We start from the raw sequence: 15057 nt of genomic DNA, 5'->3' as shown, positions 1-15057 counted from the left end.
ATAGAGTCATATGCTCAAGGGAGTTAGCTGAGTAAGAACAAAACAACTGTGTGTATGGAGGTCAATCTGCACTGAGCAGGGCATGATGGCCTCTGTTAATGCTGTGCTCACCCGCTGCAGCCAAGTCCTCTCGATGCTCATCAACCTTGTAGTTGCTGCTCCCTTGTTCTGGGACTTTCTCCTCCAGATGCATAAGTGTCTCAGGCCTTAGCTTTACCAGTCTCTGCCTAATTTGCCTCCCAGAAGGACCTTCATTTACCATATTATTCAGAACCTTCCCCCTGGCACTTTTGCTTTCTATTCTTCCATCTGCTCTAGTTTACTTTAGGGCACTATCTCTGTAGTTTTGTCTACTTATTTATTTATTGTTCTAGAATGCAAACTTAATGAGGAACTGCTAGTCTGTGTTATTTACCTCCATGTTGTTACCTTTAAGAAGCTTCCTTCTAGACCTCTCATTGGCATACGCAGAGGGGACTGAACATCAGTAATGGACTGTATCAGATCTGGGTATTCTCTGGCATGCTAGGTCTTTGTCTATTCTATATACCCTCTCTCTTTTTTTCACCCTTATGTATATCATTATCAGATTGTAATGAGGGAGAACAAATGTTACTATTCAACTATCTGGCATCAGAATTTCTTTGTTTGATATTCCAGTTAGTGGAGAGTGTGAGATTTCCCTCAGCAGGCCTAAGAAATAAAAGTATTTGCTAAGAATAAGATGTTAAGGAAAATTTGTGGAATTTTAGAGGTGATAGTGGTGGTAGATTATTGGATTGGGAAGAATGAGGAGGAGAAAGAAGTTGAGGTGAGAGGGAGTCAGTGAAATAGCACAATTGTGACCATGTTGCATTTCAGAAATAATTTCCTTTTTATTGTTCCTTTATTTGTCCACCAACATATTGTAAAGATAGTTTATTTTGTGCCATCATAGAAAGAGGAGACAAAAAGGCAAAACTCTGTGTCATGTCATTAACACTAGAAATTTGTGACAATATTGGCTAGTGTTTCAAGTATCCTGTAGTTAGTGAGGAATTTTGAAGTTAAGTACAATAAATTGACATTCTGACAAGGTAGGGAGGAGCACCAGAGCTGGCCATAAAATTCAGCTGTGTCATACACTTTGCATTGAAGTAGAGGTACTTATTTCTCTTAGATTATTTGTTTTTGTTCATTATCACCAGATTTATCACCACTTTTTAAAAAGTATATATTACTACTTTATCTCTCATATCCTAGCAAATTTCTGTATCTTGTTTGGAACACAAAGCAGTCAGATCTCACTAATGCTTTGTAGGATGGACTCTGGTGATGGATACTGAGATCAAATCCCAGTTCACTGTTCTTAGCTGTGTGATTTTAAGTATGTTATTTAACCTCTCTGTGGCTAGCTTGTTTTATCTCTAAAATGGGGATAATATTTTTAGGGGTGATATCAATATTTAAACATAGATATAAGTAGTCTCGCATATATGCTCTTCTTTTTTTTATTACTAGATAAGAGTTTGAGACTTATAAACAAGGTGCCTGGCCCATGACAGCTGAATGTAGTGACTGAACTAAAAATGGAATTCTGGCCTCTTAAATTTCAGTCCTCTTTTCTAAAAGGTATAGTGTTATTTGGAGATAAAAGAAAGACATTTATGAACTCAGATTCATCCCTTCAACAAAAATGTCAAATTTGTCTGATAGATAAAATTTTGAAATTTGTCTGAAAGCTAAGGTTGAAGTATTTTTTTAAAGGGGGATTTTTCCTGTTGGTTTTCAAATTCTTCTAGAAACTTCACAACTAAACTTGAATATCCCCCCACCATACACAACTCTCATGGATGATGTGTGTGCAGGTTGACTCTGAGCAAATTCTGGGAAGTGAATGCTATCATTGCCTGCAGTGAAATCGCAGGGCAGAGCCTTAGATCAGATGCTGTTTGTTTGCGTTTGCAGCCTTAGAAATAGCAGGGGATTGCAGACTCTTCATGAAATTGGAACAGGAACTTAGAGAAGCTGCCTTTGATAATAGCAGTGTCTCTTTACCTAGGCTTTCAGATGTCCTAGAGTCAACTGAAAGCAGGATGAAGCTTGGCATGTTCACCTTCATTTTGTATCTGTTTCCTTTATTACCTTAAACTTTGAGTCAGGTCCCAGTCAGCTCTGCATATAAGCATGTTTATCCCTTAAGGAGTATTCATCTAGAGGCTGGTAATACCTGGTTTATTTGTTTCTAAATTTACCTAACCTATCTTGGCCCACTTGAAGACCAAAGCAAGATTTGCAGCATTTTATTTCACATTCCTAGAGCTGTGCATAGGAATGTCCAGTCATCGTCTATTTCTAGCATCACAGGTCTGAGAGACAGACAGCATAAGCAACAAGCAGAAATTGCTTCCTCAATTGATAAGTATGACTCTGGAGCCACCTCACAGAACCAGAACTGAGACAGTGATAAACCAGATCACAATTTGAAAAAGATACCTCTTGCCTTCTGCCCAAATTCTTTCTCTTTTAAAACCTAAAGTCCCCGTCAGCAACTCTAAGACAGAGATGAGGTACTAGATCTCATCTAGACTTCCCAGTATGGCCATGTTGATTAAAGGTCCTTTCCTGCTTTTCATCATTAACTTTTCCTGTTTGGTCTTTGAGGTGAGTGGCCAGGACCAGTTTTATTTGGACCCCAAGATACAGGCCTTTGTCTTAGGATAACAGCAACAAAACTTTGCACATATATACGTATATATATATTATTTATGTATATGTCTGTGTGTGAGTGTGTAAGTGTGAGTGTGTGTGTGAGAGAGAGATGAGAGAGAGAGAGAGAGAGAGAGAGAGAGAGAGAGATAGAGAGAGAGAGAGATCCTAGAAGTTATTGGACCAGAAGAAGATGTCAGTTATATACAGAAAGAGGAGGCTACTATGGCTGGCCCTTCCAGTTCCATCCAGACACTGTGGAGGGCATAGGACTATTGACAACCTCATGGAGCCATTTCGCTTCTCCTCCTTGCAAATGTAGGGTGGTACATTGCCACACTGGAATCCTCCAGGAGGCTTTTGAAAAAAGAATATTTTCTTTTTTTGGTGGTACTGGGGTTCCTAGAAACCCTTCTACCTCCGGGCTACATTCCCAGATCTATTTTTTATACTATTTTATTTGGAAACAGGGTCTCTTAAGCCAGGGTGTGTGGCTGGCTTCGAACCTGCATGATTCTCCTGTAATCCTGGCCTCCCAAGCGCTGGGATTACAAGCATGCGCCACCATGCCCAGCAAGAGTATTTTCAAATAAGCAAAAACTGTTAGAGGGACAAGTTTGAGCATTATTTTGAAAGTTATAGAACCTCTAGAGGAGGTTCCACATCTTGGCCTACAAAATTTTGGGCCTGTGTGGTGAGGATCTGGTGCAGCAGACAAGAACAGATATGTTACTCTGTTGGCAGAGCTGAGAGGAGTGGAGATTTTCATCAGGAACCAGAAATAGAGAAGGAAAATAGATAGCATGTGTTCAACTAATGGATTTACACTAAGATATAGTGGATGTTGTGCTGTAAGACTTTGCAAAGCAGGAGATGTGGCAATTGTGCTGTTGACAAGCAGGTTCATGGCAGATGTGAGAAATTCAGAAGGGGATCCATGAAAAATATTTGAGGGGATAGATCTGTATAAAGGGAGTTGGTACTTTTGGGAATCTTATTAATATACCTTTTCAGGCTTGATCTTTGTTTTGAATTTAGGGCTCTGTTCTCTCTGGTAACTCTAAGGACCTCTGTTTCTAGGGTAAAGAGTTCCTGAAAATAGCTCATTCTGGTCCCCATTCTCTTTCTCTATGAGCCCTCATCAGAGCTCCTCATATAAGTGACCCGGGGAGTTTTCTCTTTCCTGTCCTGCCATTCTCTAGAGATTGGCTTGAAACCTGCCATTCTTCTGTCTCAGTCTTCCACAAACTGGAATTACAGGCATGGGATCCTCTTATATTTGTCCACGTGACATTTGGGAATAGGCACAAGTATGCTTTCATCTCTGCCTTGTGACTTCTGTGGCCTCTAATTAGACATCCATTGTGCCCTCATGGGCGTACCCTTGAACCTGATGGGTTAGGCAGGGTAGTCATTCTGCAGTTCATAAGGATCTCCCAGATGCATTGTCTATCAGAATCCTTTGCCATTTCTGTCCTGGAAGGACATGAATAAAACAGAATTCAGTTCCTCCCCTAAGAAACTCACCATGGATGTGGGATAAATGCATACAATAAATGACATATGAGCCCATCAAGCAGAAAATGTGAACAATTCCTTGTTAATTTAAATATTCATTATTATTCAGATTGCATTGAGTATCTGTCTTTTTCAGTGAATGCTTTTGCATCAAATTCCAAAAGTGTGACTTACTCAAAAGTTATGAATGGAATTTGATTAGTTCATAGAATATATAGTGAGTTCACATAACAATAGCAATAATTTCTGTTTTATAAATGACAAAGAAAATAGGCCTTTGAATCCATATTTTGTTAGGTGAATGTACCCAGTTAAATTTTCTTTACTATAAATCTGTAATATATTCAAGGGTTCTAATGAATTCTTAAATGCTTCCTATCTGCATAATTGTGTTTGGGAGGATGGGGGGTACTGGTAATTAAACCCAGGGGCACTCTATCCCTGGGGCTTTGGCTTTTTATTTTGAGACAGGGTCTTGCTAAGTTGCTGAGGCTGGCTCGAAACCTGTCATTTTTCTGTCTCAGTCTTCCACAAACTGGTATTACAGGCATGGGATCCTAAGCCCAGTTTATAGTTTGGATATTGAATGACCCCCCCCCCCAAGGCCATGTGTTAAAGGCTTGGGCCCCAGATGTGGGTGGTGGTGAGACCTTTAGGAACAGGAGCTTAGTGGAAAGAACTTAGGTCATTGGAGACTTGCCCTTGAAGTGAATATCATGCCACCATGCTTAGCAAATAATTTGTTTTAAAAAATAAGGTAATATTGCATCTTGACAAAATTTCCATAAAAATTATTCAAATTTTCTTTTCAAATTCTCTCCAAGGGCTTAAAAAACTTTCTAAAATATCTATCATTGAATAAGATACATGCTGATTAAAAATAAATTTCAGAGTTAATTCAGTAATTACTACAGAGGTTCCAGACTTATCCTTTATTTGTTCAGAGGAAGATGCTATGCTTGGGAAAAAAAACATATCTAGAGACTTGTATAATTTTTGAGGTATTTTAAAGCCTCATTCATTCATTCACTTTTGACGTACTGGAGATAGAATCCAGGGGCATTCTACCTTCAAGCTATGCCCAGAGTCCTTTTTCATTTTTATTTTGAAACAAGGGCTCTATAAGTTGCTGAAGGCCTTTTAAAGTTGTTGAGTTGTTCTTAAACTTGCGATCTTCTTTTCTCAGTATATGGTTTGGATTTAGAATGTTTCACCTAGACCTCACAGAGATAAAGCAGTCATGTTTGAGATGAAGTTTGGTTGCTGGGTAGAGGTCTCTTGTCGGGGCCAGCCTGACAGTGGTGGGGCTGGACAGAAGATGAGTACCGACAGCCCCAAACAATAGCACACAGAGCTGGGAGACATGTCAAGCAGGATCTCATTTATTTTTCTTCAGGCAATCCAATTTAAAGCAAAAAACCCGCAAGGGGGATTTCCAACAGGAAACTATTCTAACCTATCAAACTAAAGGTCACTCTTACAGCCAATCATTATTCAATGCACAAGGGGTTTACAAGCATGGAAGCATTACTTGAGCCAATAAGGCTCAACATTACCAAATTGTGCTAGCGGGGGCAAGGAGAGTAGTTACACCCTCTGTATCTGCTCAGGGCTATTTGTTGCAGGTTCATTCATCAGAAGTTCTGGTGGTTGTGCAGACCCGCGCTTGCTACATGTAGCTCATTGATCAGAAGTTCTGTTAGGCAGTTATGCAGATGCCAACACACTTGGCGCTACATGCCATCAGGTGGTTGAGCAGACCCCAACAGTCTCTAGGAGTGTGGCCTTGCAAATTATATACAGTCTCCTCTCTCTCTCTCTCTCTCTCCTCTCTCTCTCTCTCTCTCTCTCTCTCTCTCTCTCTCTCTCTCTCTCTCTCTCTCTCTCTCCCTCCCTCTCTCTCTTGTGGCCTCCTTGATGTAAGAGCAGAGCACCTACATTCATTCTCTCTGCCTTCCACCATGCCCTCAGCTCCATAGACTTCACTTGGCCTAACATGAACTGAACTAATAAAATCTCCAGAACTGGGAACAAATGAATTTTCTTACCTCTAAATTGTATTTTGGTTAGGTGTTTTGGATTATAGCAGTAAAAATGATGGCTAAAACACTAAGCCTCCTAAGTTACTTTATATTTTTATAGATAAGCTTTATTACATAGGGAAAATACAGCAAAGTATTAAGGCTATTGTTAAATAAAAATCCCCCAGGGTTAGGAGCAGGGCACAGGACCAGTTCTAAGTAGCCCGTAATACCTTAGTCAGAATCAAGATCTTATTTGAGATGAGAGCCCCTTGGAGACTCTTTGCTATATATTCTTCACAGCTACCAGATGAAGATCCTGAGATGCAGAAGACCTTAGTGATCTCTTTGTATGTTTGATCCTAGTAAAGCAACAGAGCTGAATACTTATCTCAGCTTTCTTTGTTTTTACTTTTAGACAAGTTGCTCTGCATCTGTCACTGTTGGTTTTGTTTATGGTCTTTTTGGAAAGCTAATGAGGGACAGTTATAAGAGAGAAGAGAGTCATTTTCTGGGTGTTCAGGGTGTGTGTGTGTGTTTGCTCATCTGGGGAGTGGGAGGCGATGGATGCACTAGCCAGCAGACAACATCAGCAGAGCCTGTAAGAATCAAGGCAACGCACACGGAGAGACACAGCTGAGAGGGAGACCTGGAAGAGCAGTAGACACAGTCCAGAGTGGTGTTTAGGGGAGTCACCTTATTCCACTGTTTTTATAAGGTGAGTTAGGTCCAAAGTCCCAAAAGCAGGTTCTTGTTTACACCAGATGTGCCAGGGCTTGCACTTCTCTGTTCTCATCTCACCAATAAACAGGGAGCAAACTGTTCACTGTGAAGAAATTAATACTCCGTTAAGTATGAGTGATTTATCCCTTGTCCCTGGTGAAAATGGCCCCCTGGAGAAATCCCTTTGCAGAACACTGGGGAGCCATCCAGGCACCAGGGAACCTTTTTTTTTATTTTCCCAGAGTGGTTGTATTTACTAAGTTCATGTCCCTAAGAGCCAATAGGCCTTGGATGCACATAAAGTTCTTTTATTTCTTTTGATAAGTTTACATATTTATAGAAACACATCTCTTCTGAGAACTGAAAGGGCAAAATCATGCAACTTCTTAGAGTATTTTAATTTTAATGAATCTTATTTGAAACCAGAAAAACAAAGTAGATGGAGAACTGAAAGCTCATTCAGACAAATGGATTTTCCCAGACAGAGGAAATCTGGGTTCCAAGGACCATTTTACTAGACATTTTAATTCATGGACTTTGAGGGAAAACCTCAGTAATTTTTTTCAGAGGTCTCGTGAGTGGAGTGGTCGCTGAGGCCTGGGGCGTTGGGCTTTCTGTATGCCTGGTGAAGGAAACTGGGGCACCCTGAAGGAACCCCCGGCCCATCCTGTGCGGAAAGCCCCGGAAGGCGAGGAGCAGCTGTAGACACTGGCGACCAAGGTCGACATCTGGCACCACGGACTTGGACTTGCACTATATGTTGTTGCCTTTCATTATATATAATCATTTTGTCATAATATACTGGCCAATATAAAATATAAACTCTATTCCAGAATTTCAGTACAATATATTGTACTCATGGATCTTTAGTGCAGAAGTTCTTAACCTGGGATCCAGGGATGCCCAAGAAGTCCTCTTTCATAGTGTAAGTATCTTTCTGTGCTCTGTCAAACTTCAATAACTTCAGGATCAATGGCTTCGGTCTAACCTGGATCAGTGAGAGAGAGAAAAGGTGCAAGTCCGTGGCCCCGGACTTCTAGGAGATTTGTTTGGAGTGCCGAACTTTTTTGTGAAAGAACATAGGAAAATATATACAATGATCTACAGAAACTTGGTAGTAGTCAATCAACAAGAGTCATCAGATTCCAGTACATCTGTGAGTGAAAACAGGCGCCAACTTGAAGGTGGGAGTGATCAGAAGGATCCCGTGCAAGAGCTACAGGAAGAGACGCCTTCATCTTCCAATTTGGTTTCTAGACGACCTACCTCATCCAGGAGGAGAGGAACTAGTGAAACAGAAGAAAATTCAGATGAATTATCTGGTGAACGACAAAGAAAGCGCCACAAATCGGATAGTATTTCTCTTTCCTTTGATGAAAGCCTGGCTTTGTGTGTGATAGGGAGATCTGTGAAAGGAGCAGAGGCAGTGAGTCTCTGGGGACACCACCACATCTGGATCTTGATGATGGTATGAGTGAACATTCAGCTGATTGGTTGCATCAGGACTCAGTTTCAGATCAGTTTAGTGTAGAATTTGAAGTTGGACTCTTGATTCAGAAGACTACAGCCTTACTGAAGGACAAGAACTCTCAGATGAAGATGACGAGGTATATCAAGTTACTGTGTATTAGGCAGGACAAAGTGACACAGATTCATTTGAAGAAGATCCTGAAATTTCCTTAGCTGACTATTGGAAATGTACTTCATGCAAAAAATGAATCCTCCCCTTCCAAGACATTGCAACAGGTGTTGGGCCCTTTGTGAGTATTGGCTTCCTGAAGATAAAGGGAAAGATAAAGGGGAAATCCTTGGGAAAGTAAAACTAGAAAACCCAACACAGGCAGAAGAAGGTTTGGATGTGCCTGATGGTAAAAAAACAAAACAAAACAAAACAAAAGCACAGTGAATGATTCCAGAGAGTTATGTGTCGAAGAAAACGATGACAATACAGTCACACAGCCTCTCAGCTCTCAGTCACAAGAGAGTGAAGACTATTCTCAGCCATCAACTTCTAGTAGCCTTATTTATAGTAGCCAAGTAGATGTTGATGAGATTAAGAGGGAAGAAACAGAAGACAAAGAAGAAAACATGGAATCTGGTTTTTCCCTTAATGCCATTGAACCTTGTGTGATTTGCCAAGGTCAACCTAAAAATGGTTGTATCACTCATGGTAAAACTGGACATCTTATGTCATGTTTCACAGGTGCAAAGAAGCTAAAGAAAAGAAACAGGCCCTGTCCAGTATGCAGACAACCCATTCAAATGATTGTGTTGACATATTTCAACTAGCTGACTTACCATAAAAGTAGAATTATATATTTCTAACCCTAAAAATTTAGACAAGATGGCTTTTATTTTTATTTACATTTATCAAAGCAAGAAAGTATCTCCCTGTGAAATTCTTTGTGGTGTAATTACCTACTTTGAGGGGAGGAAGAATGGTGAATATTCACTTTAGGAATTTCTACTTTCTCATAAAAATGTAAGATGTTTAAATGTAAATTAGTACCTTTCATATAAGAAGGAAAACATGTATAAGAGTTAATATTTAAATTTTAGATACTCTGAAACTCTCCAATTCAAGTTTCTCTGTTCTTTCAGAAGTTGGTAGTTATATTTGGTGCTATGTAAGTAAAAATGTACTCCTTATTTTCCAGCTTCTCCCATATATAGTAAGGGAAAGATAGTAATGAAGTTTTCAGTTGAGAATAGCTATTATTTACCCTCGAGACAAAATTTTTTCAAAGCTCCCTTGTAAAGTGTGGAATTTTCTTGAAATAACCTGGCATATGAGGCCCTTTATACACCTAATTTTAGAATTTGGTGGAATCTATTACTTCCTGTAAGTTGGAAGACGATTCTAAGACACTTTGAAGTATCTTCTTGGGCTAGGCATGGTTCCCGAGAATTCTCTAGATTTTAGGCCTTGGCCAACAGCCAATTTAAAAACCAGTGAATTCAGAAAGATTGATTCAGAACTGTTTGTCTTATTACTTTTTCTTTTTAAAGGAACTGAGGGGTGAATCCAGGGTGGTCTACCACTGAGCTATACTCCCAACTTCCCCGTCCCTTTTACATTCTTTGAGAAGGTTCTGTGAAGTTGCTAAGGCTGGCCTTGAACTCAATCCTCTTGCCTCAGTCTTATGAGTTGCTGGGATTACAGGTGTGTGCCACCACCTGACAACTGTTCATTTTAAAAACTAAATGGAAAGGTTTCAACTTCTCTCTCTCCAGAAATGATGCATCGGTTTTCTTCAAGAAAGACAGGATCAAAAGATGCATTCTAAAATGATCTAACTATGTAGATTAACTTCTTGATTATAAGAAGAATCTTTAGCAAAATAAAATAGCCACCTTGATTTAAGACCCCAATGTTTTCTCTCATGTATGATAGTTATACATATTCAAATGAGGATAGTAAAATTAACTGAACTGTAAATTTAGAATGGGATCACAGGATGATTTTGTATAGTCTGTTATTAACAGTACATTGTTGGTTTAAACTTCCAAAGTGCCATCGCCTCATGACTTACCCATCTATACATTTTTATGTAAGAAACAAATGCCTTTACCTTTGGCAGTCCTCAAATATAATGAAGTTTTATTAATTTTGATTTACAGTATTTTGACTAAGAAGAGAGGATGGACTAAGAAGAATCCATCCTTTTTGGGACAGTTATAGTAGTAGGTTATGCATGGGTGTAGTGAGCAGTGAGCGCTGTTTACTCAACAGCATTACAAATGGGGCGCTATGGGTGTCTGCAGCACCTGCTGTGGAGTCAACATTCAACTGCAGATGGCACCCAGTTTCACAATCCATAAATAACTAATGTGGTATTGTCTAAATTTTTAAGATTAGTATACATGTTATTTATTGATTTGCAAATAAATAATTTATTAAATTATTTAAAAAAGATTAAAATTACAAGATTTTGTTTCAATAACTAATTACTGATAATTCAAACTTTGCTTCAATAACTAATTATTTTGAAATTAGGTGAGAAGGAATGAAAAGTTTATTTTTTATGAATCCAAAGGATTATTGAAGCTTTATATAGGGCTTATTAAGGGCATTAAATTATTTTAAGTTCCTACTTTTATAACTAGAAATATGTTAATTAGATTCTTTGGAAAAACTGGACTGCTTTGCTTCATATTTACTTGGAGAATAAGTCTTAAGCTCAGTTATGTCTTAGACTTCAGAGTAGTTAGTATCTTAAAATAGAGAAACTCAAGAATGTCTCAAGTAATCAACTTCATTGCAAATGACATAGGGTGCTCCAAGTGTGAGGCCGAGTATTGAGATTCTCTGGTCTTTGCTGTTCCTTTTATACTCCAGAGCTTGTTATAACTGGCAACTAAAGCAATTTAAGAGAAAGAAATCAGACCATACTTTATAAACTATTTGAAAAATTCTTTATCAAATAAAAAAAGAATACAAAAGCACTCTTTTTCTTTCTTTTTTTTTTGTACTGAGAATTGAACCCAAGGACATACCACCCCTATCCCGTTTTATATTTTGTTTAGTAACAGGGTCTTTATGTTGCTGAGAGACTATGTTGGTTGAGGTTGTCCTCGAACCTATGATCCTCTGGTTTCAAACTCCCAAGTACTAGGATTATCCGACTTGGAGCACTTTGTTTTTTAAACCTAACCTTTGAAATGCTAAAAATATCAGAGAAAATATTTGATCTTAGAATTCCCTTACTTCTACAATTTTTTTTTTCATATTTATTTTTAATTGGTGCACTGTATTCATACATCATAGTGGGATACATACTTTTGTAGACATATATGCACACATTGCCCAGTCAGCCCCCACCCGATCCCCACCCTGTTCTCTCCCTATCCCCCCCTCCTATGCTTGGCTTAGTAGTTGACATCTAGTATTATAGCAATTTATCCAAAATTAAAAATGATAATCTCACATAACAGTTTCATTTGTCTGATACCAAGCTTTTGATGACTTAAATATAACATTTCAATATTTCTTTTTGCTTTCTTTCTTACCAGAGAATCTATTTTTTCTATTTTTTAGGTGAAACTATCATATATTTATATATTTATTTTTCAGAAAAAAAAATCTATCCTAATATGGAATATGGACTCTAGGTACCCACATCGATCTTGAAAAAGAACAAAGCTAGAAGATATATATTTTCTGATTTCAAACCATATAAAGCTACAATAATTGAAACAGTGTAGTACTATTCTAAAGGCAGATATATAAACCATTGGAGTTAAATAAAAGCCTAGACCTAAATTCTTCCCTATATTGTCGTTATTTTTGACAAGGTTTCCACGAACATTTGGTGGTAGAAATAATAATCTTTTAACTAAATATTGTTGAAACATAATAATTACATGGAAAAGAATAAAATTGGACCCTTACCTAATCCCATATACAAATATTAACTCAAAATAGAAAAAAGACCTAAATATAAATCTTAAGACTATAAACTTTTAGGAGAAAATCTGGGTCATAAAACCTCACAACATTGAAATTGGCAGTGATTTCTTGGTTATGATTTCAATGGCACAGGCAACAGAAGAGTATAGAAACTCCCTAAAAAATAAAAAAAAATATTGTATATCCAAAGACAATGTAAACAGAGTTAACAGTTACTAATAGAATGGGATAACATATTTCCAATTGCTATATCTGAAGGTATATTAATATTCCAACTAGAAATCCTAAAAATTAACAACAATAAAGGCAAACAATACCCTTTAGAGATAGGTAAAAGACTAACATAAATAATGAATCTCCACAGATAACCAATCTTAGTTGTCTGTTGGGTGGAAAATCTTGTTTCTCTAGTTCTGGAGTGTGTTACCTATTTCTTCTTTGTAGTTAATCTCTTTGAGTATTTTCTCTAGCGCTGGTTTTGAAGACATAAATTCCTTCAGTTTCTGTTTGTCATGGAAGCTTCTTATTTCTCCATCTAATTTGATAGAAAGTTTTGCTGGGTAGGAAATTTTTGGCTGGAAGTTGTTTTCTTTCAGAGTTTGGAATATGTTACTCCAAGCCCTTCTGGCTCTCATAACTTGGTTTGGGAAGTCTGGAGTGATTCTAATCGGTTTGCCTCTGAATGTCACTTGGCCCTTTGCTTTTGTTGCCTTTAAGATTCTCTGCTTGGCTTCCACATTGGTCATTTTGACAATTATGTGGCGTGGGGATCCTCTTCTCCGATCCTGTCTAAAGGGAGTTCTATAAGTTTCCTGGACCTGTGTATCGACCTCTTGCTCTATGTCTGGAAAATTTTCTGCTATTACTTCCTTGAAGAGATTGTTGATCCCTTTGGTTTCACTTTCTTTTCCCTCCTCTATTCCAATTATTCTAAGGTTAGCTCTCTTAAAATGGGCCCATATTTCTTCAATATCAGATTCCTGCTGTCGGATATTTTTTCCTAGATTAGAAACTATGCGTTCATTTTTGGAATGATCATCTTCTAAGAGCGAGATTCTGTTCTCCATGTGTTCTAATCGGTTGTTTGTGCTTTGAATTGAGGCCTTTACTTCATTAACTGCATCCTTTATCTCTTTTTGGCTCTCTCTGAGTTCTTTTCGAAGCACCTCTATTATTTCTACAGTTATTTTCCTGATTTGATCTTCTAGAAATCTCTGATTTTCTGTTTTATCGGGTTCTGATGTTGTGGGGTTGTGAGCATTCACTGCTCCAGTATTATTCCTTTTTCCCATGATTTCGGAAGTTTGTGCCTTCTCTGGGTTCTTCCCTTGGGTCACTATGACTTCACTTAAGGTGCTCTGGATCTCGAGTCAGTAGTATCTCAGACCCCACTACTCCTTTACTGGGTTGTATCACAGAGTCTCCAACCCAGAGAGTCGATAGAGGCTGCTTTAGGCCGTGGGGGGGTGCCAGGTTGCATGTTCTCCTATGGTGTGATATCACTGCCACCGCCCCTCTCCCACTGGGTCAAGTCCCAGTGAGTACAGTACTGGGATTTCTCTGCTGTGGCCCGCAATTTGACTCACTGTTCTTGAGTACGCAGATGTAGCTGTAGCGAATTCGCTGCTGCTGCCGCCGGTGGCAATATGGCGCCGCTGCTACGCCCTCGGCTGTTGGGCTGGCGTTTTTTTTTTTTTCTTGGTTTTGATTTCCACTCTGAATCCCTGCAGCGTGTGCTGAGCTCAGACACTGGGAGCTTTAGATGTCCTCTGCGCCGAGAAATCCCGCCTGGCTGTTCTGCAGCGGCTCCCCTCGGCTTGCTGTGGCCGTCTCGTGAAATCGCCGGCAGTATGGCGCTGCTGCCACGTCTGCCGCGTCCTCGGGCGTGAGGATCTCCTCTGTGGCTCTGTTCTCAGTCTGCTTTCTCTCTGGAGCCTGGTGATTGTTTTTTGTTTCTCTGGTGATGTTGTTTTCTGGCTTTGAAAGGCGCTGATTTTGTGGTAATGGATATTTGTTGTTAGCGGGGCTCTTAAGCCCCGCTTTTCTCGGTCGCCATCTTCCCGGAAGTCCTATTTTTATTCTTACTTCTACAATTTAATCTGTTCTCTGCTTTAAAAATAGATTGAATTGCTCACTCCCCAAATTCTTCATTCTTCATATTGTGCGGCTTTTGCTTTGTTCTAGAAAATAGCCAACATTTTGGTGGCATCTAGGCAAATTTATTTCCTGTCTAATTTTTCAGGAGCAAAAGAAAGACCCAAAGCTCAGGAGCACTTAAAGAATTTCAAACACTTTTCTCATTAAAACTCATGGCATTATAATATAGATCATAACATATAATCAATGCCAAAAATGATGTATAAGTCAATGAAATCAAATTTTGTATATTATTCTAGTGACAACTGTGAAATAAGACATGGCTATAGTCATAAGTTTGACTATGATAACACAAGGTGTATTTGTTTATGTCTACTCTGTCCCTTGTCAAGGGTTAATTTTAGGTAAACCCTGTGTCATATGCTTTCATATCTGCATATTTTAGTACATACTCTTAAAAAATGAGGTTGAGTGTGTATATTAGTGTATCACTTTGAATTGGTGATATATAATTACAATGTACTAATAAATATAGATAAAAAGATGAGAACGCTCAGAAAACTGACGTCATTATTGCATGTAAAAATTTAAAATCCACTA

The 15057-nt window shown here is 38.7% G+C and overlaps 1 pseudogene across 1 annotated transcript; it reads left to right on the top strand.

Annotated features, from left to right (window-relative positions):
* The first annotated feature begins 724 nt into the window (after positions 1-724).
* On the top strand, positions 725-9239 carry LOC308262332 (E3 ubiquitin-protein ligase Mdm2-like; annotated as a pseudogene). Its single transcript has 2 exons — positions 725-811; positions 7954-9239. The product of its transcript is annotated as an E3 ubiquitin-protein ligase Mdm2-like (transcript).
* The last annotated feature ends 5818 nt before the right edge of the window (positions 9240-15057 follow it).

Source organism: Muscardinus avellanarius (genome assembly GCF_963383645.1).
Source record: "Muscardinus avellanarius genome assembly, chromosome: 4".
Taxonomy (NCBI): domain Eukaryota; kingdom Metazoa; phylum Chordata; class Mammalia; order Rodentia; family Gliridae; genus Muscardinus; species Muscardinus avellanarius.
Note: the sequence above shows the minus strand (reverse complement) of the source record. Positions and strands in the feature narration are given on the sequence as shown.